The sequence below is a fragment of the Pongo abelii genome, chromosome 2, assembly GCF_028885655.2.
Source record: "Pongo abelii isolate AG06213 chromosome 2, NHGRI_mPonAbe1-v2.0_pri, whole genome shotgun sequence".
Lineage (NCBI taxonomy): Eukaryota > Metazoa > Chordata > Mammalia > Primates > Hominidae > Pongo > Pongo abelii.
This window is the reverse complement of record NC_085928.1, coordinates 131,196,199-131,219,619: the sequence shown is the minus strand read 5'-3', so window position 1 is coordinate 131,219,619 and position 23,421 is coordinate 131,196,199. Positions and strand designations below refer to the sequence as shown.

At 40.1% G+C, this 23,421-nt stretch overlaps 1 protein-coding gene across 2 annotated transcripts in view; it reads left to right on the top strand.

Annotated features, from left to right (window-relative positions):
- The window catches only part of UBE2E2 (ubiquitin conjugating enzyme E2 E2), a 389,997-nt gene that overhangs the window by 264,961 nt on the left and 101,615 nt on the right, over window positions 1–23,421 (top strand). The window lies entirely within an intron of this gene.

Here is a 23,421-nt window from a genome sequence, read left to right as displayed (position 1 = left end):
ACAAACTACAGGAAGAAGATTCCTGAAAGATGGTAGCAGTAGTGACATTGTTCTTTAATCTCATCATAAAACAGAGCAAGTAGGATATCAAAACCAAAAACCTACAGATAGCAACAACCTCAAAGCTAAGTATCCTTATAAACCCCCAAATACTAGCAGGTAAGGACAAACTGCCCGCAACTACAAAATCAGTGTGGGATCAGTAAATGTGTGGAAGGAAGCAAACGTAAGGAAACAAGGTAGTTGATGGGTCCTGAGAAGAGGAAAGCCCTTGAAGTGCCAGCAAATACTCATTGGAAAGCACAGCAAGCCAATTACATAGCAACTGCTGAGATTGCCTGGGTGTTTTTGTAATATTTAATTCATAGGTGAATAAAGGAGACTGGAAAGTGATTCAGTTTGATAGTGCTAAAGCAGTCTGGGCCTTAAAAACTCCTGAAGCAGACAAACCAAAGTTGTCTTCCAGAACAAATGCTGTCACTGAAGGAAGCTACTTGAAGTAGAATCCAAATTAAGCAATACAGGACAAAAGGGGAGAAGAAACAGAAAGTCCATATAAAAAGTGGGCAAGGACAACAGAGTAGGCAGTCCCACAAAGTGGGAGACCACATTTTGTAAAATCACTTTGTGAAAACAATTGAAAAGACAGCTTTGGAATCATTAAGTTGGGAAGAACTAGGCTGGACTGTCCCTTTCAAAATACAGGAAAACATCTTTAAAAAAAAAAAAGTAAAACAAAAATTGTTAAAGCCTTTATAAGATAAAAGAATACAGGGCAAAATAACATTCCTACAATGAAAACATGCCCCAAAAAATCCACAAAATAGATTATAAACTATTACTTCAAAACAAGCTAAAGTAAGTTTTTACATGACATCCAAAAGGAAAGACAAATCCAAATTAGAAAAGACTCAGAAATTAGGTGATTGGATAAAAATCAATGGAGTATATAAGATACGTTAGAAAGGAAAACATGAGCCACTTACTTTCTGTCTAGCCAGACTTACCTTCAGTTACAGCTCCCCCAGACAATCGAATATTGCTCACATGAGCCCTTGCTGAGAAATCTACTGGAGAATGAGTTTCAGACAACCAAAATGAAAAACAAATTGCAGAGGCATCAGAATAAGGACTGGTGAAATTTTGTTTCTTAGCACTTAGATATAGGACCATGTGACTGAGTCCTGGCCACTGACAAGGGGTAGCAGAAATACAAGGTACTTCCAAGCACCATCCTCCTCCATACTTTTTTCACTAATTTGTCAGCTAGATACAAAGGATCCAGCAAAGTATTCTTTGTCACCAGTAGAAATCACTTTACAGTTATTCCAGATATCTTTAAATAATGTTTCATTACCTCATTACAATTTTTAGACCTAGCAGATTAAATTGGATTTTGTCATTTATTATTAAATCTGTAACACTATTTTTTTTTTTTTTTTTTTGAGACAGGATTGCTCTGTCACCCATGCTGGAGTGCAGTGGCGTGATCACAGCTCACTGCAGCCTCAACCTCCTGGATTCAATCCTCTTACCTCAGCCTCCTGAGTAGCTAGGACCACAGGCGCACATGCTACCAAGCCCAGCTAATTTTTTTATTGTTATTTTTTGTAGAGACAGGGTTTTGCTGTATTGCCTATGCTGGTCTCAAACTCCTGGGCTCAAGCGATCCTCTCACCTTGGCCTCCCAGAGTGCTGGGATTACAGGCATGAGCCACTGTGTCTGGCCCTGTAACACAAAAGTTTTTAATCTTTTGATAACTTTATTTCAGTATAATCTATTTTCTTTGTGATACTCTGCGTTTTCTGTTATGATTTAAAAATATTATCCTGAGGAAAGGTCCATATGCTTCGCCAGACTACCAGATGGGTCCATGGCACCTGATTTAAATGGAAGAAGACAGGGTCTTTAAATTAAATGGGAGCAGAGTGCCTTTGCCCCACTCTGTCAATACACATTGAAAATGACTTGAGCCAGAAATAATTTTTGTCATGTTTAAATGGAAAAAAAAAGCACAAAGGAAAGTTTTTTATTTTATTCAAATGCTTTTTTAGAAAGAGCATTAATATTTTCTTAATGTTTTAGTAGTTTTTCATTATTAAAATCAGTTTACGTCGTCTTTACTGATTATCCCCAGGGGTCAAAAAAAGCACCAATCTACCTTTAATTTTTGTGGTTGGGAAAACTAGACCAAAGTGAAAATTTTTTTTTTGTATTATTTCCATAGGTTTTTGGGGAACAGGTGGTATTTGGTTACATGAGTAAGTTCTTTAATGGTGATTTGTGAGACTGTGGTGCACCCATCACTTGAGCAGTACACATTGAAGCCAATTTGTAGTCTCTTATCTCTCACCCCCTTCTCACCCTTTCCCCACTGAGTCCCCAAAGTCTGTTGTGTCATTGTCATGCCTTTGCATCCTCATAGCTTAGCTCCCACTTAAGAGTGAGAACATACGATGTTTGGTTTTCCATTCCTGAGTTACTTCACTTGGAATAATATGCCATTAATTAATTCCTTTTTATGGCTAAGTAGTATTCTATCATATATGTGTACCACAGTTTCTGTATCCACGCATTGATTGTGGACATTTGGGTTGGTTCCACATTTTTGCAATCCCAAATTGTGTTGCTATAAACATGCATGTACAAGTACCTTTTTCGTATAATGACTTCTTTTCCTCTGGGTAAATACCCAGTAGCGGGATTGCTGGATCAAATGGTAGTTCTATTTTTAGTTCTTTAAGGAACCTCCACACATTTCCATACTGGTTGTACCAGTTTACATTCCCACCAGCAGTGTAGAAGTATTCCCTTTTCACTGCATCTATCCCAACATATATATATATATATATATATATATTTTTTTTTTTTTTTTGCGGGAGTAAGGTGGTATTGCATTGTGGTTTTGATTTGCGTTTTCCTGATCATTAGTGATGTTGAGCATTTTTTCATATGTTTGTTGGCCATTTTTATATCTTCTTTTGAGAATTGTCTATTCATGTCCTTAACCCACTTTTTGATGGGATTGTTGATTTTTTCTTGTTAATTTGTTTAAGTTCCTTGTAGATTCTTGATATTAGTCCTTTGTCAGATGTATAGATTGTGAAGATTTTTCCCACTCTGTGGGTTGTCTGTTTACTGACTGAAGTGAAGATTTATTTCTTACAGTCATTCTAGTCCTCATTTTAAAATGCAAATTTGGTACAAAGTACTCTTTTCCAAAGGGAACGTGCAGATTTCAGACACAAATACATATTATTGTACATTTCTAATAATCTATCACAAAAAAATCATAGAATTATAATGTATAATTATGGAATTTATTGTTGAAGGGGGCTTTGAGGATATCTAATCCACCATCCTCATCTTCATAAATTAAGGACCTGAAAAGTTTAAATTTACATATGGTCAGATTTACCCATGGTCACACAACTGGAATGGTAGTCTAGAATAAAACTATACTGTTTCCACTTATGTGGTAATAATGTGTTAGACCAATTACAGTCTTACACAGTCTTCATCTTCCTCCCCTTTCCTCCTTCCTTCCTGTCACAGCAGAAAAGGTGTCAGTACTTCTGTCTGTGGTTTAATCCTCCTTCCTGTTTGGACACTTTGTATCCCCCGCCCTTCTTATCTCCCGTTCACATTCCTCTCTAGCTTTTCACATCCAGACTTCTAGAAACAGAAACACATTGTCTCTCCTTTAATTTTTTTATTTCTTAACCCACAACCGATGACAAGCATTTCACTCAAATTGCTCCTCTCAAAGTCACCAACTGCATTTTGCTGAAAGTGATAGAAATTTCTCCATGTTTTCCTTCACCACTCTGCAATACACAACACTGTTGACCACATTCTTCTCAAAGTGCTCTCTTCTCTCAGCTTCTATGATACCATATGCCCCTGAGTTTCCTCTTGTCTGGTTGCTCTTTCTCACCCTCCTCATCTGTTGCCAATACCTTTAAATGTCAGTAAGTGTTTCTCACAACTCCCTCCTAACTCCCCTCCTTTTGCAATGCTGGTTCTCTCATAATCTAATCCACTCATAGGGGTTATAAAGACCAACAGTTGTGAGCACTGTTGACTCACAAATCTCTGCAATACAGCCCTTTTTACCTGAATTTCACACCTGGCTGGCATCTGCAGATGGACATGCTACAAGTCCTCCAAACTCAATATGATCCTTTTGTGTCTCAACTCTGAGATGTATTACTTCTTTCCATGCTCCTATCATTACCACCATCATCTTATACCTCAGTCACTATAAAGCCCTCTAACTGGTCTCATGTCCTCAATCTCAGCTACATCCTCACTGCTATCAGGGTGATCTTTTTCATATGAAAATCTATTGTTCCATGAAAGGGTCGTATATGCAAAGTGACTCCTAAATTCAGAAGGAGCCAAGAAACCTAAGGATAAGGCTCGCAAATCCAGTTTGTCAGGAAATGGTAATTTATTTGGGAACTTACAGATGGAAGCATACTCTTGGGTGGCAGCAAGACATGTAGATCTGCACACCATTACTGCCCAGACCGGGGCTTTTATACCATAGGGAAAGGGTTTACAGGCTCTATAGAGACAATTTAAGACAACCCACCAGAACAGGCAAGAATGCTAGGTACATCATGCCTGTGCAGTAATTTGTGCTGTACTATCAAGGTTGCTTTGATCTAAAAGCAGGATTTACAGTGAGTATATGTTCTTACACTAAAGACAGCAAGTAAAATAAGAATCAGGAGGCCTTCACGGGACTGGAGTTAATCAGAAGTCAGCATTGTGGATTAGTATTCAAGATGGAGTCACTTTTGTCTAAGCATCTGTCCATGTTCACTTATCTTTTCAAAACCCCTCCTCTTCCTTCCCTTTCCATATTGTGTTCTGCGTTGTCTAAGTGACCCACCAAGCAAATTTTTTGTAAAGTGGATTTTCGTTCCCTTACCTAACATACTTTCATCAATATTGGGTTGCCTTTCTATCTACCAAACAGTAGGATTCATACCTGTCTCTGAGTTTTTGTGGCTGTTGTTTTTGAAACTTAAGAAATAGAGTTAGTGTTTTGAAAACTTAGATATTGTCTTAACACTGATAGTGATTCTGTGGGCATAGACATTGAATATAATTATTATGCTAGATACCCTAAGACTTATGAAATTGGCACTAAAGTACCACTAAGAGATACTGACCCACAGTTTAAATTTACTCAGGCCAGGTGCAGTGGTTCATGCCTGTGATCTCAGCACTTTGGGAGACCAAGGGAGGAGGCTTGCTTGAGGCCAGGAGTTTGAGACCAGCCTAGGCAACATAGTGAGACCCTGTTTCTACAAAACATTTAAAAATTAATGGGGCCTGGTGGCATGTGACTGCAGTCCCAGCTATTCAAGAGGCTGAGGTGGGATGATTGACCCCAGATCAAGGCTGCAGTGAGCTGTGATCATGCCCTTACTCTCCAGCCTAGACAACAGAGCAAGATCCTGTCTCAAAAAAGAAAAATAAATTTTAAAAAATTAATTTACTCAATCTAAATGGTTTGATTTTTAATTTTACCATGTTTGGTGTTTAATAAACTATTCTTTGTTATTTCCATTCTTTCTATTATAAAAGCTGTCACGAGTTACTGCTTCCAATATCATACATAAAACAGGAACAATCAAATTGCATTGTGCCAGCATTTTAACTGATGAGTCCCAGAGTATTTCCATTTGTAGTGTCGATTTAATTCTGGAAGTTTGTGTTAAATTCCTTATTGTTTCTTTCGTTGAAAATATTCTCTATCTTTATCTTAACATTATTTGATGAACTAAAGAGATGTAATTATTAACAGAATTACCATTTTAAAATTTTACATTGTGAATACTTAGCATGCTGTGGTCATAAACAGTGTAATTGTGTTTGCAGTGAATAAATTGTTAGCCTAAAATAGAAAGAAGTCTTACATGAATTAGGACAAAATTTATCTTGATGTTTTGCAAATCCTTAGCCAGCTGTGAATATACAACTAAATAATACTACACTTCACAAAGAAAGCAATTTATCATGTGTGAATACATTTTTAGGAGCTTTTGTATGATTAGTTTTGGAATAGAAAAATGCAACTTGTGTAAGTAGAGAAATTTCACAAAGTAATAGCTAAATGTGTACCACATTTAGCTGTGTTTTAGGGAGGTTGTTTTTAAAAATAATTTGGAATCACTACCTTAAGCCTTGTTTTATTATTTACCATTATTTCTCACAATCAGTATATTACGTGTATATTTGTTTATTTGCTTACTGTTATCTTCCCTTCACTAGGATATAAGTTCCATGAAATGAAGAACTTTGGACTTCTCCACTGCCAAATCTGCAGCACATAGAACAGTGCCAACATATAGAGGGATCTTAGGATATATTTGTTGAATATATGAATAAGTGAACAAGTAAATTTCATTTAGCATCTTTTTTTCTTTTTACTTATCATGTTTTGAGGATTTCTCCGTGTTACTGAAGAGTAAAATACCTTTTTAAGGAAGAAATCATGGTGTACCTACTGATGTACTTTGGCAGTGTCCCCACTCAAATCTCATCTCAAATTGTAATCGCCATAATCGACACATGTCATGGGAGGAACCCAGTGGGAGGTGATTGGATCATGGGGGCAGTTTCCCTCATGCTGTTCTTGTGACAGTGAGTTCTCACAAGATCTAATGGTTTTATAAGGCGCTCTTCCCCCTTTGCTCCTCACTCTTCTCTCTCCTGTCACTTTGTGAGGAAGGAGGTGTTTGCTTCCACTTCTGCCATGATTGTCAGTTGAGGCCTCCCCAGGCATATGGAACTGTGAGTCAATTAAACCTCTCCGCCATAAATTACCCAATCTTGGATATTTCTTTATAGCAGTGTGAAAACAAACTAATACACCTATTCTGTCCTCAGCACTTTTTGTCAATGTTACAAGTGTCAGTTCTTTATGAATTAATAAATCCAATAAAAAGTGTTGTTCTAGTATTTTTATGTTGCAGACATCATCACAGCTGTCTCGTACGCAAAGATAAGTAAGACACAGTGCCTGCCCTCAGGGGACTCCTAGACTGTAAAAGACAGGCAACAACATAACCAGGGGTAAGGATAATTTATTTGCTGGTTAGGAGTGAAACCAGGTTTTACAAAGTGGCTAACTCTGAGAAAATGGCAACAGACTGATCACCTAAGGAAATGTAAACAAATGTATGACAATTAGAGAGTGATAGAAAAGGATAGTGATATTCAAAAGAAATAAGACTAAGTACAAATAGAACACACAGATTTCCAGGTCCCATCAGGGAACAAGTTCAATATAAGTCAGTAGTTTTCATACATCAAGAACTGATGTGAAACAAAAATATTAAGAATAGAGCCTCCAAAACCAAAAAAGTAATATTTCTCTTCCTGTAGAAGAGAAGCTGGTCTTTACTAAAATAGCAAATTCAAATCTAGTCTTTACTAAAATCGCAAATTCAAATCTGTTCTCATTTGATCATCCTTTTACCTATTATGTACAGAGAGTCATTTTAAAGTTAGATTACAAAAAATTAGAGGTGAGGCATGATGGCTTATGCCTATAATCCCAACACTTTGAGTGGCTGAGGCAGAAGGATCACTTGAGCCCAAGAGATCAGAACCAGCCTGAGCAAAGTAGGGAAAGCCCATCTGTACAAAAAAAAAATATATATATATATATATTTAATTAGCTGAGCATGGTGGCACATGCCTGTGGTTCCAACTACTCAAGAGGTTGAGGTGAGAGGATTGCTTGAGCCCAGGAGATGGAGGCTGCAGTGAGCTGTGATCATACCACAGGATCCTTTGTAATAGTGTCACAGGATCCTTCAGGTGTTGCTTTTCTAGCCAGAAACCTCTGTGGTAGGTGGTGCCTTTGCTTGGGTTTTGCTTGGGCCCACTGGGCTCATTCCACCCACTTGGCCTGAAATCAGCTGCACTTGACTCATGCTACCAGCCTGGATCCCACATCTGCCAAGGGTGAGCCAGGCACGGAGCAGTGAGAGGTGTGTGAACAAACAGTCATGGAGTCCAGTCACTGTGCATAGCCAGGCATGCCAGCTGCTGTGGTGGGGCAGGCAGCTCCATGCAAGACTGTGGCTAGATCAGATGTACCACAAGTGGCTTCTGCTACAGGCACCTGCATCTGAACGATGCATCTGAACGCAGTGGCCACCAGAAACTTGGAGACCCCAGGAACAGCAGAGCCTCAAAGAGGATGTCACAGTCCTAGCTCAGGGAGCCCCTAGGCCTGGGCTCTCCAGAGGGCCGTAGCCCTTCTCTCCTTCTCTTCGCCCACAAGATGGTGAGTGGGGGAGTAGGGGGGGCATGTTTCAGCACTGTTTGTGTTACAGCTCTTTCAGTCTCACCATTTGGTGGGTCCCAAGTTCTTGTTCCACATCCAGGAAGAATGAGATTCGGACAACTGGAGGGTGAGCAAGGTGGAAAGGAGCTTCACTGAGTGACAGAATGGCTCTCAGGAGACCTGAAGTGCGTAGCTACTTTTCGCAGGCAGGTTGTCCCAGTGAATGTCCAGCTCTCAGCTGAAAGGAGACCTGTAGTGGCTAGCTCCTTTCTGCAAGCAGGTCATCTAGAGGAGTGTGTAAGTCTGGCTGAGTCTGGGGTTTTTATGTGCTCAGAATGGAGGCAGTATGTGCTGATTGGTCCATGGGCCATCACGGGTGGGCCTGGAGAAAGCACCGTCTGGTTGGCCAGGTGGTCATCAATGAAGTTCTCACTCCAGGCTGCAGACTTTGCTCAGAACTGGCAGCCTGACCCACAGGCTTCAGGCCATCCCCAGCCTGAAGGTGGAGTTTCACTGGAGACCTGCCCCTTCCCGCCTAGGAACTCATCTGCTTTTAATACCATCCGTGGCACCCAGGCTGTCTATGCCAAGAGGCACCCACAGGTCCATGCCAAGCTGCCCGCAGTGCCCCCGGCCTCCCTCCTGCACTCGTAGGTGTCTAAAGTCTGGAGGGAGCCATTGCAGCAGGGGGCTGGTGTGTCAGTGCTGCCCTGAGCATGTTCATACCCAGCCGGGTTGTGATAGCACCCAGGCCCACCCACAACTTTGCTCCACCCCAGAGTGGATGCCCAGAGCTGGGAGAGGCCAGGGAGTGGGAACAGGTACTTTCAAGCCTATGGGGGCAGGGAGCTTCCTAGGCCCCCAAGAGTACAGGGATGCCTTGGTCTGGAGCCATGGCTGGGTGGCTGCAGCTGTGCCTAGCAGCACAGGGCTCCTGCCCCGCCAGCTTAGTAGAGGGTGGGGCTCCTGCCTGATCCCAGCCCCCACCGGTTCCATGGAGGGTGCAGCCCTCACTGCGCCGCCCCCACTACAGCTGGCATCCCTACAGCAGCTGCTGCAGAGAGGCCACTGCCGCCATGAACAGAGCAAGACCTTGTCTCAGAAAAAAAAAAAAAAAAAAAGAAGAGGAGGATTCAGAGATCCAAGAAAGGCATAAAGGTGGAAAATAAAAGCCATTTTAAATGCTGTCAAATTGCTTAGTACAAAAAAAGGATTTCTACCTTCCTAACTTTCCAGTAACAGAAGGGCATTGACAAAATGGTTTTTTGAACAGAAATAGAGGAAAGGGCCTTATACGTAGCAAAATAAAAATGAAACTAAGCATTAGAGAAACCTTTCTAGTGTAAGAAATAGTAACCAAATACTTGAAAGTCAGTAATTGGCAAAACTGCCTTCTTTGATTTAGGGGGACATCCTGCTTTTTGTTGGAGGTCTAGAAACAAAGATTTATTGTTTCCAGTGGTTTGGATAAACAGGGTATTCTTTGATTCAAAATTATTAGATACAACATTTTAGCAAATGTATGAAGTATCAATGGCTTTTGTAATCTTAACATATAAATAATGACAGTTAGATTTGGATTTGGGTTTTGATCTTCCCAAAGGAAAATTAAATTCATCAAAGCAAAGAAGCCCAGCTGGCATAAGCACTTGACAGATTCAAAAAAGATAGGACTGTTGGTTGTCTATAATATATTCTATTCTCAACCTTTTGTTTCAGCTTTAACATTTCTATCCTTTCAAATGCTACTCTATCCCGTCCACCTGCATCAAATGAGTAATAGCGTTTTACAAGTCGTAGCAATTTTTCTGAATGTAAGACAATGAGTGGCCATCTTTAGAAGGAAATTGCTTTTTAGGAATCAGGCTATCATTTCTCATTTGAACTAATTAGTTGGTGCCTTCAGAGCTTTGCTTTCATATACTATGTATATCGTAGTCGTACTACGTCCTTTGCATTTGTTTCCATTTATAAAGAGTACAATTAGCCTTTTTAATGCTTAGTTCAGTCACCATTAAAGCTCCCCTAATGGTTAGGGATTGGTCTTTCCAAGGCTGAGAAGGTGTTTTTAATTATTCATTCCTGTTTGTTTCTTACAGCACCCTCAGCTGTGCTTTATTATTCAAAGGTTAATGCAAACTGAGAAGTGGATAAATTAAATCTGCCTCGCAGCCAACAACCCAACATGTTAGCAGACACTATAAGATGGGGATGGGCAGTGTAAGTTATTTCCGTTATTGCAGCACTGCCAAAAGCAAAAACCACTAAATCCTTCAAAGATAGCCCACGTTGACAGGAATTATTAAGGGATACTACAAGTTGATGGTTCTTAAATAGCAGATCTTCTGTAAAATCTGTGTTTGTTTTGCTTACAAAGAGAAGGTAGTGGCTGAAATCTGAAAGGCAATAATAGCTACTGTAGAAAATTGATGTAGATACCATGACTAATGAACTCTGTATAATATTAAATCACCAACTCGAGTGCTAGAAGTCACTTCTATAAATGTTTTACAACAGCCAACTGCAAAATCTCACATGAAAGCTAGGGCATAATAGACCATCCTTAGACAACTAAGCAATTGAGTAGTGAACTATGACATAATGTGAAAGTGCTGTCATAACTTCACTCTTTTGAGCAACAAGATGTTTCTAGAGCCTTTCATTTGCTTCCTTTTGAAAACGTGTATTTATAGAACTCAGAATTTTATAGACTTTTAAGAGGGTGCCCTCTAGAAATACTGACCACAAATGATGTGGAAGGAAAATAACTCATTTTATCAAGGGAAGTAGAGTTTATGAATATGCCAAAAGCCAAAAAGTAAACTTGAGTCTTCTGTTTGGTTGCTCATCATCTCTTTCCACCAGGATATTCTGTGTGGCTGATCTCTTAAAAACTTGTTTCCAGCTGGGGCTGCACTTCCACCAAGAGAGTTCAGAGCTCAATTAATTACCTTCCATCACTTTTCTGTGGAACAGAAAAGAAAGATAAACCTATGTCATGCTGCCCACGCTGTTCTCGACTCCCTTTGACTGAAAACCCATCTGTCTTCCTAACCTTTGCTGATGGACTAAAGGAAAGAAGGAAGGATAGGTGATGAAATCTGAAATCTGTGCCTGTCATTGACAACCTGGATTCTTTTTTTTTTTTTTTTTTAACACAAAGCCTAATTCTTTCATGAAAGCCACTGCAAAGTATTAGGAAATCCAGGTTTATGAGATTAAATAGGGATTTAAGGGGAAAAATGTAAGTAGAGCAACCTGATTTGAGAATAATAATCCTATCTCCTTAGTTGTCACTAAGGTTAAAGAAGATGATGAATGTGAAAATGCTTTGTCAACTTGATACGCCTATCCAGAGATTAAATATTGTTAAATAAATTGCCAAATAACTAACTGACTGTTATTATATAAATATTGTTAGTTTAATTGCTAAGTGTTTAGGAGATATTAGGACATACCTATAATTTCTTCAGACTATAATAACTTTAATCTGTGCTTTTATTGGCACTTGTTTGTAATTCTAGTCAATTCTGGTCTCTTAAACAGAAAGGTAGTGAACTAATGTTGACACCATTTAGTTTATCATTGCTGCTATGGTCTTCTGTATCTACTGCTTTCAGTCCACACTAAGCCTTGCTGTCAGAGTGTTGCATGGAAAAGAAGATGAGCTTTTCAGTGCTCGTCTAGGTTTGAAATGCAGTTTCATCATTTACTGTGTAACCATTGCCAAGCCACTGAATTTCTTTGACTTTAGTTTTAGATAACATTTAAGTTTGCAGAGTGACAGTAATTTGAAAAATATATGTGAATGATAATACTTAGATTTTTAAAGAACCTACTCTTTGCCAGACACTGCATTTGACACTGAATGTATGTAAATATAAAGTGTCTTAATTCTTATTATACCTTCACACGGTAAAAAGTGTTACCTTTTTTACAGATAAGAGAGCTGAGGCTCAGTGGTATGAAAGGTGTCTGGCTCAATGTCTGGCACACAGAAGATGCTCAGTAAATGGTGAATATTCTTATGTGGATTTCATTATGTGTTTCCTATTTAGAAATTTCCACTAGTGCCTATCAGACTTTTAATGTACACACCAATCATCCAAGGACCTTGTCAAAAATGTAGTTTCTCATTCAGTAAGTTTGCCCAGTGCTGCTTCTTGCTGGACCACACTTTGAGGCCCTCAGTGACTCCATAGTCTGTAATAGTAGTTCTATCATGGTGATTCTAGTTGTTCATTAGATTCTGATTGATCTCGTCTGGTTTGGGATCCAGGCTTTTTTGTTGTTGGGGCAGGGTGGGAGTTCCAGAAGCTGTTCAAGCTCTTTTTAAAGCAGTGGACTCCTTTTATTCAAAGAGTATTTAAAGAAATTATGTACTGACAATGTACACAAACACAGTGGAGTTTGTCTTGTTGAATCTCAGCTGGGGAGGGAGCAGCGAACTTAGTGACCCCAAAAGACCTCAGTGGAACCCTGCAGCTCCTAGGAGCAACACATTTGAATATCACAGTTCTCCAGAGTACTTTTCCAATTCCTTATTATGTCATTTAAGGCCCTACACTATCTAACCTCAGCCATCCTGGTGTATCTGCTGTTCTTCCAAAAGGCAACCCACTTTCTTCTCCCTGCCTTTTTCCATGAAGTGCCTTTAGCCTGTTATGCTTTATCTCCCTATACCAGTTAAAATCCACTTCACCTTTCCAGCCCAGCTTAATTGCTTAATTGCCACCCCTTTTATGAAGTCTTTCCCTGGAGGAGATGCAGTTCATGTCAGAACTGCCTGTGGGACTTGTTCAAACCATATACTCATCCTGAGAGAACCTAATGTTTCTTTTTCTCAGGTCACTGCTGAAATGAAAGATGGTACTTACTGTGGTATAAGACAGGGTGAAGAAGCTCACCTACCAGGAAATGAAAACTTTTTTTTTACAGGGTTCCCATAGCATCTTGATTATGAATCCTGTGGAACAAATACATCTTACCTTCTCTCTTGTTGCCCAGACAGGAAGCCCTTTGGGGATCAAGAATGTTCTTTATCTTGCCTAGATCACAGTACAGTGATGAGCACTGACACAAGATGTGTGTATTACTCCATTTTCGTACTGCTGTGAAGAAATACCCAAGACTGGGTAATTTATGAAGAAAAGGAGGTATAATGAACTCACAGCTTCACATGGCTGGGAAGGCCTCACAATCATGGCGGGAGGTGAAGGGGGAGCAAAGGCAGGTCTTACGTGGTGGCAGGCAAGAAAGCTTATGCAGGGGAACTGCCCTTTATAAAACCATCAGATCTCATGAGACTTATTCACTGTCAGGAGAACAGCATGGGAAAGACCCACCCCCATGATTCAGTTACCTCCCACTGGGTCCCTCCGTGACACATGGGGATTATGGGAGCTACAGTTGAAGAAGAAATTTGGGTGGGAACACAGTCAAGCCATATCAGTGGGTAACTACTGAAAATAAATCTCAACACCATATAGCTAGTATTTTAGTCCTGTGGGAGTCTTGATTTCCTGAAGTAATCATAGAAAAGTTTTTAAGTGAGTCCACTTAACACTACCTTTTTTTTTTTTTTTTTTTTTTTTGAGATGGAGTCTCGCTCTGTGACCCAAGCTGGAGTGCAGTAGCATGATCTTGGCTCACTGCAACCTCCACCTCCAGGGTTCAAACCTCCCAAGTAATCTCAGCCTCCCAAGTAGCTGGGAGTACAGGTGCCTATAACCACACCCAGCTAATTTTTGTATTTTTAATAGAGACAAGGTTTCACTGTGTTGGCCAGGCTGGTCTCGAATTCCTCACCTCAAGTGATCCACCCACCTCGGTCCTCCCAAAGTGCCGGGATTACAGGCATGAGCCACCACGCCTGGCCTCAACACTACCTCTTGTTGGCAATCAATCAATATCTTTTATTGTTGGATTATTATTTACAGAGCCTATTTTAGCCATCTAGCACTTTTCTTCCTGAACAGGTCTGACATTTAGCCTTTCTTCCCCTATTAAAACAAAAACAAAAACAAACAAACAAAAAAACCTTTCTTATTTTTGTTTAAGTAGTAATGTGTGTGTATCATGGAGGTGAGAGGATTAATTGTAAAGCCACTGTTTCAGAGTATGTGGGAACTTTGGCCTGGCACTGCCTTCAAATGTTATAGGATGGATGATGCAAAACTGAAGGTATTCTTCACTGAATTATAAACCAAGAATGGTGGGACTTATCAGGTCATTTCTGCATTTCTTTCATGATCTCAGAATTTAATGGGGAGAAGTATGGGGGACAGAGAGAGATATTAGCATGCAAGATGTCATACAGCTGGTATAGAAAATGGAAATTAGAGCCTTTAAAGAGAAACTCTTACTGTTTCCATGGTATAAGTGCAGAGGTCAAGGAAGAGGTGAGCCCTACTAGTTTCTTGCTTTGCCTGGTAACAATAGTAGTGTCACGGGATCCTTCAGGTGTCGCTTCACCAGTTGGAAACGTCTATGACCGGCAGCGCCTCTGCTTGAGTTTTGCTCATGCCCACTGGGTTTGTTCTACCCACTCGGCCCAGCAGGCCGCACTCAGCTTGCACTACTGGCCTGGATCCCACACCTGCCAAGGGTGAGCCAGGCACAAAGTGGGGAGGGGTGTGTGAGTGAGCAATCATGAGGTCTGCCCACTGTGCACAGCCAGGTACACTGGCTTCAGAGGCAGGGAAGGCAGCTACAGGTGCCAGCTCCGTGCAAGGCTGTGGCTGTACCAGATACACCACAAGAGGCTTCCACTGCAGGCACCCACATCCAGACAAGGGGAATGCAGTGGCACTTGAAAGCTCAGAGATGCCAGGAACTTCAGAGCCCCATAGAAGGTATTACAGTGTGTCACGGCTCTGGCTCAGGAAGCCCTGAGATCTGGGTTCCCAGGAGGGCTGCAGCTCTTCTTTCTCTTTGCCCACAGCATGGCAAATGGAGGAGAACATGTTTTCTCGGGGGCATGTTTCAGCTAGTTTGTGCTACAGCCCTTTCAGTCCCACCGTCCTGCTCCGGCCCATGGCTCCTGAGCTGACCTGACCCCACCACTGCAGGTTTCAAATTCTTGTCCCACGTCTGGGAAGAATGAAGTTATGCAGACAACTGGAGGGTGAGCAAGACAGAGAGAAGCTTTATTGAGTGACAGAACAGCTCTCAGGAGACTCAAAGTGGGTAACTCCTTTCAGCAGGCAGGTTGTACCAATGAGTATCTGAGTCTAGCTGAGTCTGGGGTTTTTATTTGCTCAGAATGGAGGAAGTAGGTGCTGATTGGTCCATGGTCGGGCCTGGAAAAAGCACCATTTGATTGGCCAAAAGGCGTCAATGAAGTTCTCACTCTAAGTTGCAGACTCCACCTTGGATTGGCAGCCCAGTCGCCAGACTTCAGGCTGTTCCTGGCTTGAAGGTGGGATTTCACTGGAGACCCACCACCTCCCACACAGGCACCTGTCTGCTTCCCACCACCATCAACATGCTATCTGTGGTGCCCCGGCTGTCTATGGTGAGGGGTGCCTGCAGGCCCATGCTGAGCTTCCCTCAATACCCCCGGCCTCCCTCCCTGAGCTCGTCAGAACCCAAAGCTTCAGAGGCGGCCAAGGTGGTGGGGGCAGGGGGCTGGCATGTCAGTACCACCCCAAGTGTGTGCACACCCAGCTCGGTTGCAACAGTGCCCAGTCTCAGCTACAGCTTTGCTCTGCGCTGGAGCAGGTGCTGGGATTAGGAAGAGGCCAGGGAGTGGGAGCAGGCACTTGCAAGCCTGCAGGGGCAGGGGGCTTTCCGGGTCCTGAGAGCACAGGGATGCCCAAGTCAGAACCACTGCTGGGCAGCTGCAGCTGTGCCTAGAAGTGTAGGCTCCCACCCTACCAACTCGGTAGGGTCTGGGGCTCCCACTGGGATCACCTGTTCCCTGCCCCTGCGAGCTTCACAGAGCATGCAGCCCCAGATGTGCCTCCCCCACTGTGGCCAGTGTCCCCACAGTGGCCAATCCAGATGTGCTACCACCACCATCAATAGTATAAACTTACATAATCATTACTGTGAGCCAGGCACTGTTCTAGGCACTTTACATATATTAATTCATTTGATGCTCACATCAACTTTCTGAAGTAGCTACTTTTTCAGAGATGGACAACTGTAACATTAAGAAGTTAAGTAACTTGCTCTGAGTTACAAGGTAAGTGGGACTGCCAGGATTTGGACCCTTCATTTCTGGATCTGAAGCATACTTTCTTTACCACTATGTTATGGTAATAGATTCATGTTTTATAAAAGACATTTCTTTATCATTCTTCAACAAGCATTTATTAAGTGTCTCTGTGTGCAGGTCACTTTTGCTGTTAGTCTTCTGGTTGAATTGTCTTCCACTTCCTCTGCTTTGATAATGTTGGCTTCCAGACAGTGTGGTAGAAGAGACAGTGATGATGGGTCTTGGAGCTAGATGATTGTGTAAGGAATATTAAAAAAAAAAATGCAGGTAGTAGGATGTCACAGCCAACCTTTTTAGGAATAAACTAGACAACTGTATGAAGAAATTGTTTATTATTTTCATAGCCAAGAAACAAAAGATGTTCTCAGCCAAAGAAAAGTATATTGAGTGTCTTGTAGATATTTAACCTACTTTGGAAACAACTTGTCTTGATAATAACTCTTTATACAGATTACATTTCTTTTTTTTTTTTTAATTAGACTTTAAGTTCTGGGATACATGTGCAGAACGTGCAGTTTTTTGTTACATAGGTATACAAGTGCCGTGGTGGTTTGCTGCACCCATCAGCCTGTCACCTACATTAGGTATTTCTCCAAATGTTATTCCTCCGCTAGCCCCCCTACCTGCTGACAGGCCCCGATGTGTGATGTTCCCCTCCCTGTGTCCATGTGTTCTCATTGTTCAACTCCCACTTATGAGTGAGAACACAAATTACATAGCTTAACTAGTCTGTCTAAGATAGTTAACTGTCCCTCAGATCTGCCCCATCTTAACTTCTAAATGGAATTTTTACTGTGATTACTTTTGTAAATATTAGAAAGTAATAATTATCCCATTAGAATGATACCGGGAAGCTTTACGTTCCACCATGTATGAGTGGTAACATTTTTGAGAACTGAAAATTTTTGAGAAGGGATTTGGCTTCCTGAAAACTGTGTAGGAGCAGCAATGGTTTACACTTTTGTCAAAAGCTTGTTTATACTGCAGATAAGATCGGTAGATACATTAAAACTCCACAGCTTCCTTGCCTAACAGGTGGGAGGTGGGGGCAGAATTAATTTAAGAAATATTCTTTGCTACATTTGCTAGTTCACAGGCCTAAGTGTTCTTACAGTACAGATAAGAGAGGCTATTTCTGGAAGTCCTGAGTACCTTGAGGCCTTTCATTACATATTTGAAACATGCCCAGGATGAAAAGTTTGAAAATTATACTCAGATGCTCATCTTAATCTCTGGTGTCCTGTCAAGCAGGGTAGCTTATCATAATGGTTACCTTTCTGGTTTTTCTACTTCAGTCTTCGTATCTAATTGGCAGATGTAGTGACAGGGTAAGAGTCTTCACTTAAGAATTAGAGCAGTGGTCCCCCACCTTTTTGGCACTAGGGACCAGTTTCATAGAAGACAGTTTTTCAACAGATGGTGTGGGTCAGGGAGATGGTTTTGGGATGATTCAAGCACGTTACATTTATTATACACTTGGTTTATATTATTACATTGTAATATATAATGAAATAATTATATAACTCACCATCATGTAGAATCAGTGGGAGCCCTGAGCTTGTTTTTCTGCGTCTAGACGGTCCCATCTGCGGGTGATGGGAGACAGTGTCAGGTCATTAGGTACTAGATTCTCATAAGGAATACACAGCCTAGATCCTTCGCATGCGCACTTCACAGTAGGGTTTGCGTTCCTATGGGAATCTAATGCCACCACTGATGTGACAGAAGAGGACATTAGCATGCAAGATGTCATACAGCTGGTATAGAAAAGGGAAATTAGAGCCCGTAAAGTGAAACTCTTACTGTTTCCATGGTATAAGTGCAGAGGTCAAGGAAGAGGTGAGCCCTACTAGTTTCTTGCTTTGCCTGGTAACAACAAGAGTGTCATGGGATAATGCGAGTAATGCAAACAATGAGGAACGCCTGTAAATACACATGAAGCTTTGCTCACTCACCTGCTGCTTACCTCCTGCTGTGTGGCCTCCTTCCTAACAGGCCACGGACTGGTACTGGGAGTTGGGGACTCCTGGATTAGAGGGTTCAGGTTTTCTTCTCTGGGTGTGACCTTGAGCAAAGCACTTCACTTTTCTGACCCTTAATATTATCGCCTTTGAAATGAAGGCTTTCAATGGAAGTGTTCAGCGGGGAAGGAGCCTTTTCATTTTTCCTAAGTATTCCTTTCTTTCCCCTTCCCCCCATATGCATGCTGAGAATCACTACTGAAGTGAGTCATTTTTACTGCAAGGAAAAGAAGGTATAGTGGAAAAGGGGAAAAAAAGTTGAGAACCACACAGCTCATTTCTGGAGTCCTTTCAGCTAATTAAAGGATTGCAGATATTATAATTCAGTATTTTCATTCTGATTGATTTTATGCCTAATTGTCCAACTGAATGGATTTCTAGTCCAGTTCTAATGCTTGCTTGCTTCTGTGTTATAAAAAAATTGAACTCTAGATGGTTTCCAAAGTCTTTATAATCATAACCTGTTTCTAACAACTGATGTATATACACGTTGAACATCTGAAATTTGAAAATTTTAAATCTGAAAAACTTCTGGTCCCAAGCATTTCAGATAAGAGATGCTTAACCTGTAAAAAGTAAGACTTAGTTCTTGTTGATTCCGTGGTTGGTCTTTATGTTTACAAGTAAATGCATATTATAAAAATGTAGCTTAAAAAGAAAAGGAAGAATATACAGTTTTTCCCTGTAGTCTTTCTTTCTGCTTCCCAGTTTCTCTACTTATCCCTGCTCACTACTTTATACAGTTATGTCTCTTAAAATTTTAAGTCTGTTGGCATAGTTGTGTACTCATTGCAATGTATCCACACATTGGGAAAATTAAATATACACACAGGTAACACAAAAAGAGGCAGGGAAGTCAAGGAGTTTCATGAACTTACTGAGGAAGTCTTCCTTTCTCAGTGACTCATAGAAGGCTAGTTTACTCTCTAAGCTTGCTGGCTACTACTTTCCCTGGGAAAAGGAAGTATTATGATGATTAAGTAGTAGTTATTTTTTCATTTAAAATATTCTTTTTCTTCTATTTCTTACTCTCTGCTAAGTTGTTGACAGTGATAACAAAGGGTACAGAGTAGGTAACAATAGTGACTTTAAAATGATATTTGGTGAAAGATAGCCAAAATCATTTTTTTCATCTTTACATCTCAAATCTGTAAAGTGTGATTGAGGGTAAATATCATTCCCGTTTATTAAGCACTCACTGACCAAAAAGTACAAAATAATTATTTTTCTTGGAATATTTCAGGAGAATTACAACCAGATATTTAAGGACTAGAAAGAAGCCTTATGGAGGATAAAATTAACAGTCCAGTTCTGCATGGAGTTTAGTGTATGAAATGGGTCTTTTCTATCAGCGCTATTATATCCTAACTTCCTAAGATGTTTTGGTAGACTTTGGCAGTATTGGTTTTTAAAAAAAAAATTAATGATTACAAATACAGGGAATCTCAGGAGTCTGTGGAATACTAGTCTTCATTTGTCCTCCTCTCAGACACAACAGAACTGGCCTGTTTCTGAACACCCTCTGGGGCATAGGGAATGCCTTTTCACTGTCAGTATAGAGTTCTTTTTTTCCTATGATCCAGTTAATGCTGTTTCTTAATATGTCTTCTTCCCCCAAAATTAGAGGTCCTATGTATATGTTTTTATAACATTTATATTTTCACAGAATGTTACCACTTCCAAAGGAGAACCTAGTACAGCCTTTAGGGGATCGGAAAGGTTGCAGCCAAGTTAAGAACTAGGGGTCAAATAGAATGGTCAGAACTACAGAACATCTTATGCAAAAGCCAGGACACAAGAAAGAGCCCAGCTCTCTTGAAAGCTCTGCAAGTAATTCCAGTATGATTGGAGTAATAGAGTTGAAGGGGAGCTTTGGGATGGCAAGGGATGGGACCAGAAGTGTAAGCAGGAGCCAATTCTTTATGAAAGACTTTGTATGCTGCAAAGAACTTTGGGCTTGATCGTGAAGAACCTAGAGAAAGCAGGGAAGCAAAAGATCCTACTTAAAGGAGTTTCTGGAAATTGCCCTAGCTGCAGTTTGGTGAGCAGATTGGAGGGAAGCAAAACTAGAGGCAGGGAAACCATGCAAGATGCTGGTGCCATAATCTAAATGAGAGCTGATGCGGCCAATAATCAGAGTACAGAGATAACAATGAAGTAAGATTCAACAGGATTTGGGGGACTTAGAGCAGAGGAGAAAAAAGAGGCATGGTCAAGGATGGCTCTCAGATTTATGACCAGATTAGAGATGCTAACAGTTTGGTAGGTGATTGTCAAAGGTAGGTAATGAGATACCCAGAATGAAGGTGAAAAGACTAGGTAGCTGAGGGTAGAACCCCTATGTAGGCAGACATTGAAGAGGACAAACAAAATGGAGTAGAACCCTAAATTAGAGGGAGACTGTCACTAGAGAAACACCTTCATTATTGTGTTGTATGCCAGAAGCTCAATATCCCTGCAGCTAGCTTCCAAAGGGACTTTGGACATAGGTGCAGTATGTAGTTTGAATGTGAACAATGTACTTTCCCACAGGAAGGATGAATTCAGTTACATGGACTCTGCTTATAAGCAAAGATTGCTAAAGCTTTTGAAAAATCCCCTCATCTGCTTCTCACTACCCCATCCCTCGTAATTTCAGGTCAGCTCCCTGGACTTACGGGGACTGTAGACAAGATACTCCCTACCTGATCAATCACACACATACTTTAAGAGAATTTCACTGGGTTGTAGGATTAATAGACAGCAATTCTCACTTGCTGTGTAGTATGATTAGATTTTTTAAACACACAGTTTAGGTATCCATTACCATTAAAACTTTCTTTTCAGCTAGCTAATTCCATGAATACTAATTTTAAAAAGCCCATTCCCCTTTGATTTCTTCTAGTTATGCCATCAATTGTAATCCCTTCAATCAAGATTTAGACTTACAATATACATAGCTTATGTTTTTTCAGCATTTGGTATGTTCAAGCAAGGTTCTAAGCACTTTTTTTGTAATAATACCATTAAACCTCCCAATAACCTCCCAACTTCTTTGATTCATGATGTAGAAATATAATGTGAGCTATGTATGTAATTTTAAATATCCTAGTAGCCACATTAAAAAGAAGAAAAAAGAAATAGGTGAATTTTATTTTAATACATTTTAGCCCACCATTTCAACCTGTAATTATTATTAAATAATTATTAAATAGATAAATAGTAATTATTAAAATTACTAATGAGATATTTTACTCTCTTTTGAGGTACCATTATCTCATTTTACTTAAGAAGGGATTGAGGCACAGAAAGGTTAAGTGAAAAGTGGTGGCAAGTCAGACACGTTGTTTCTGTGGAGCCAGAATCCCAACATTGCCGAGGCATCCTTCCTCTTTACCTGTCCCAAAGTCAGTGTTTAGTGAAAAAGCAGTAGACACAGCCAAAAACTCTTGGTCTTAGAATCACAGGTGTGGCACAGCAGATTGAAAGTATTCAGTATATTTAAAGCATCTTATGATCTTAAGTAAAGACAGTGAGAGCCTAGTTATTTTCATGATTTTTATTGCATGTAATATTTCAGCTGTACATAGGGGCTCATCCACTGTAGGCTGCAGCGTGGGAAGCTGAACACAGTTTGATTCTGTTGCAGAATTTCTCCTGAAGCAGCAACCTTGGGCATTCAGCCAAATCGTAATTTGCTGATATTTTTCATTCTAAAAGATTTACCTTATTGTGTTTTTATTTTGAAATTTAACTATGAAAGCTTTAGGTTTCTTTCTTATTTAAAAAATAAAATCTGAAAATAAAACAGTAAGGGAATTGAGCATTTTCAGAATGTTGCAAGTGGGAAAACATTACTTAATAACCTAATACCTGAAAATCCTGTTGTTAAATAAACATTCTATTCATTGATAATTTGGATTTCCTAAGAGTGGCAGCAGTGGATATACATGATTTCTAAAGTTCTGCTATATCTAAATATACATCATAAGATTAGGTTACAGAATCATTATTATTTTTTTTTATGTACATGTCTTTGTAGCCTTGTTTTTCAGTCCTGAAACCATTCTTATAAATTTACAAAGCAGCCAACCTCTTTGAGTGTATTTTTGATCATCTGCAACATGTAACAACAAGCACAACAGCAACTGACATTTGGAGGGTTACTGTTTTCCAAGTTCTGTGAGTACAGTTCTACTAAAAATTTACAAGATTGATGCTATAATTATCTCATTTTGCAGTCAAGGAAACTAAGACATAGAAAAATTACACATTTACCCAGGTCCTAACAGGCTTTAAATGCCAAGGCTAGGATTCAGACAACTTAATCTGACTCCAGAGCCTGTTTATGTTCTTCATCGTTGCTCTGTACTGCAAGTGTCCTCTGGCACCAAATTTTATTTGATCAGCTTGAGAGATTAGTGATCATTAAAAGATTAAAAGATTTCTTTCTCACTTCTTGATTCATGATACAGAAATATGATGTGAGCCATGTATGTAATTTTAAATTTCCTGACAGCCAGACTAAAGGAAAAAGAAATAAGCGAAGCATATTTTCATACATTTTTACACCAATACATTCCAAGTATTACCATTTCAACGTGTAGTTGTTCATTAATAATTATTAAATTAATAGGGAAATAGTAATTATTAAAATTATTAATGAGCTATTTTACTTTCTTTTGCATTAAGTCTTCAAACTTAGGTATATATTTTACACATACAGCACATTTCAATTTGCCCTAGCCACATTTCAAGTGCTTAGTAGCCACATGGCTACCATATTATAAAGCAAAGTTTTGGATGTTGGGTTCTCAACTGGTACATATCCAAATAGGAGTCGGGCAGAGGGCTGTGCAGTTCAAGAACCACTGCTGTAAGCTTT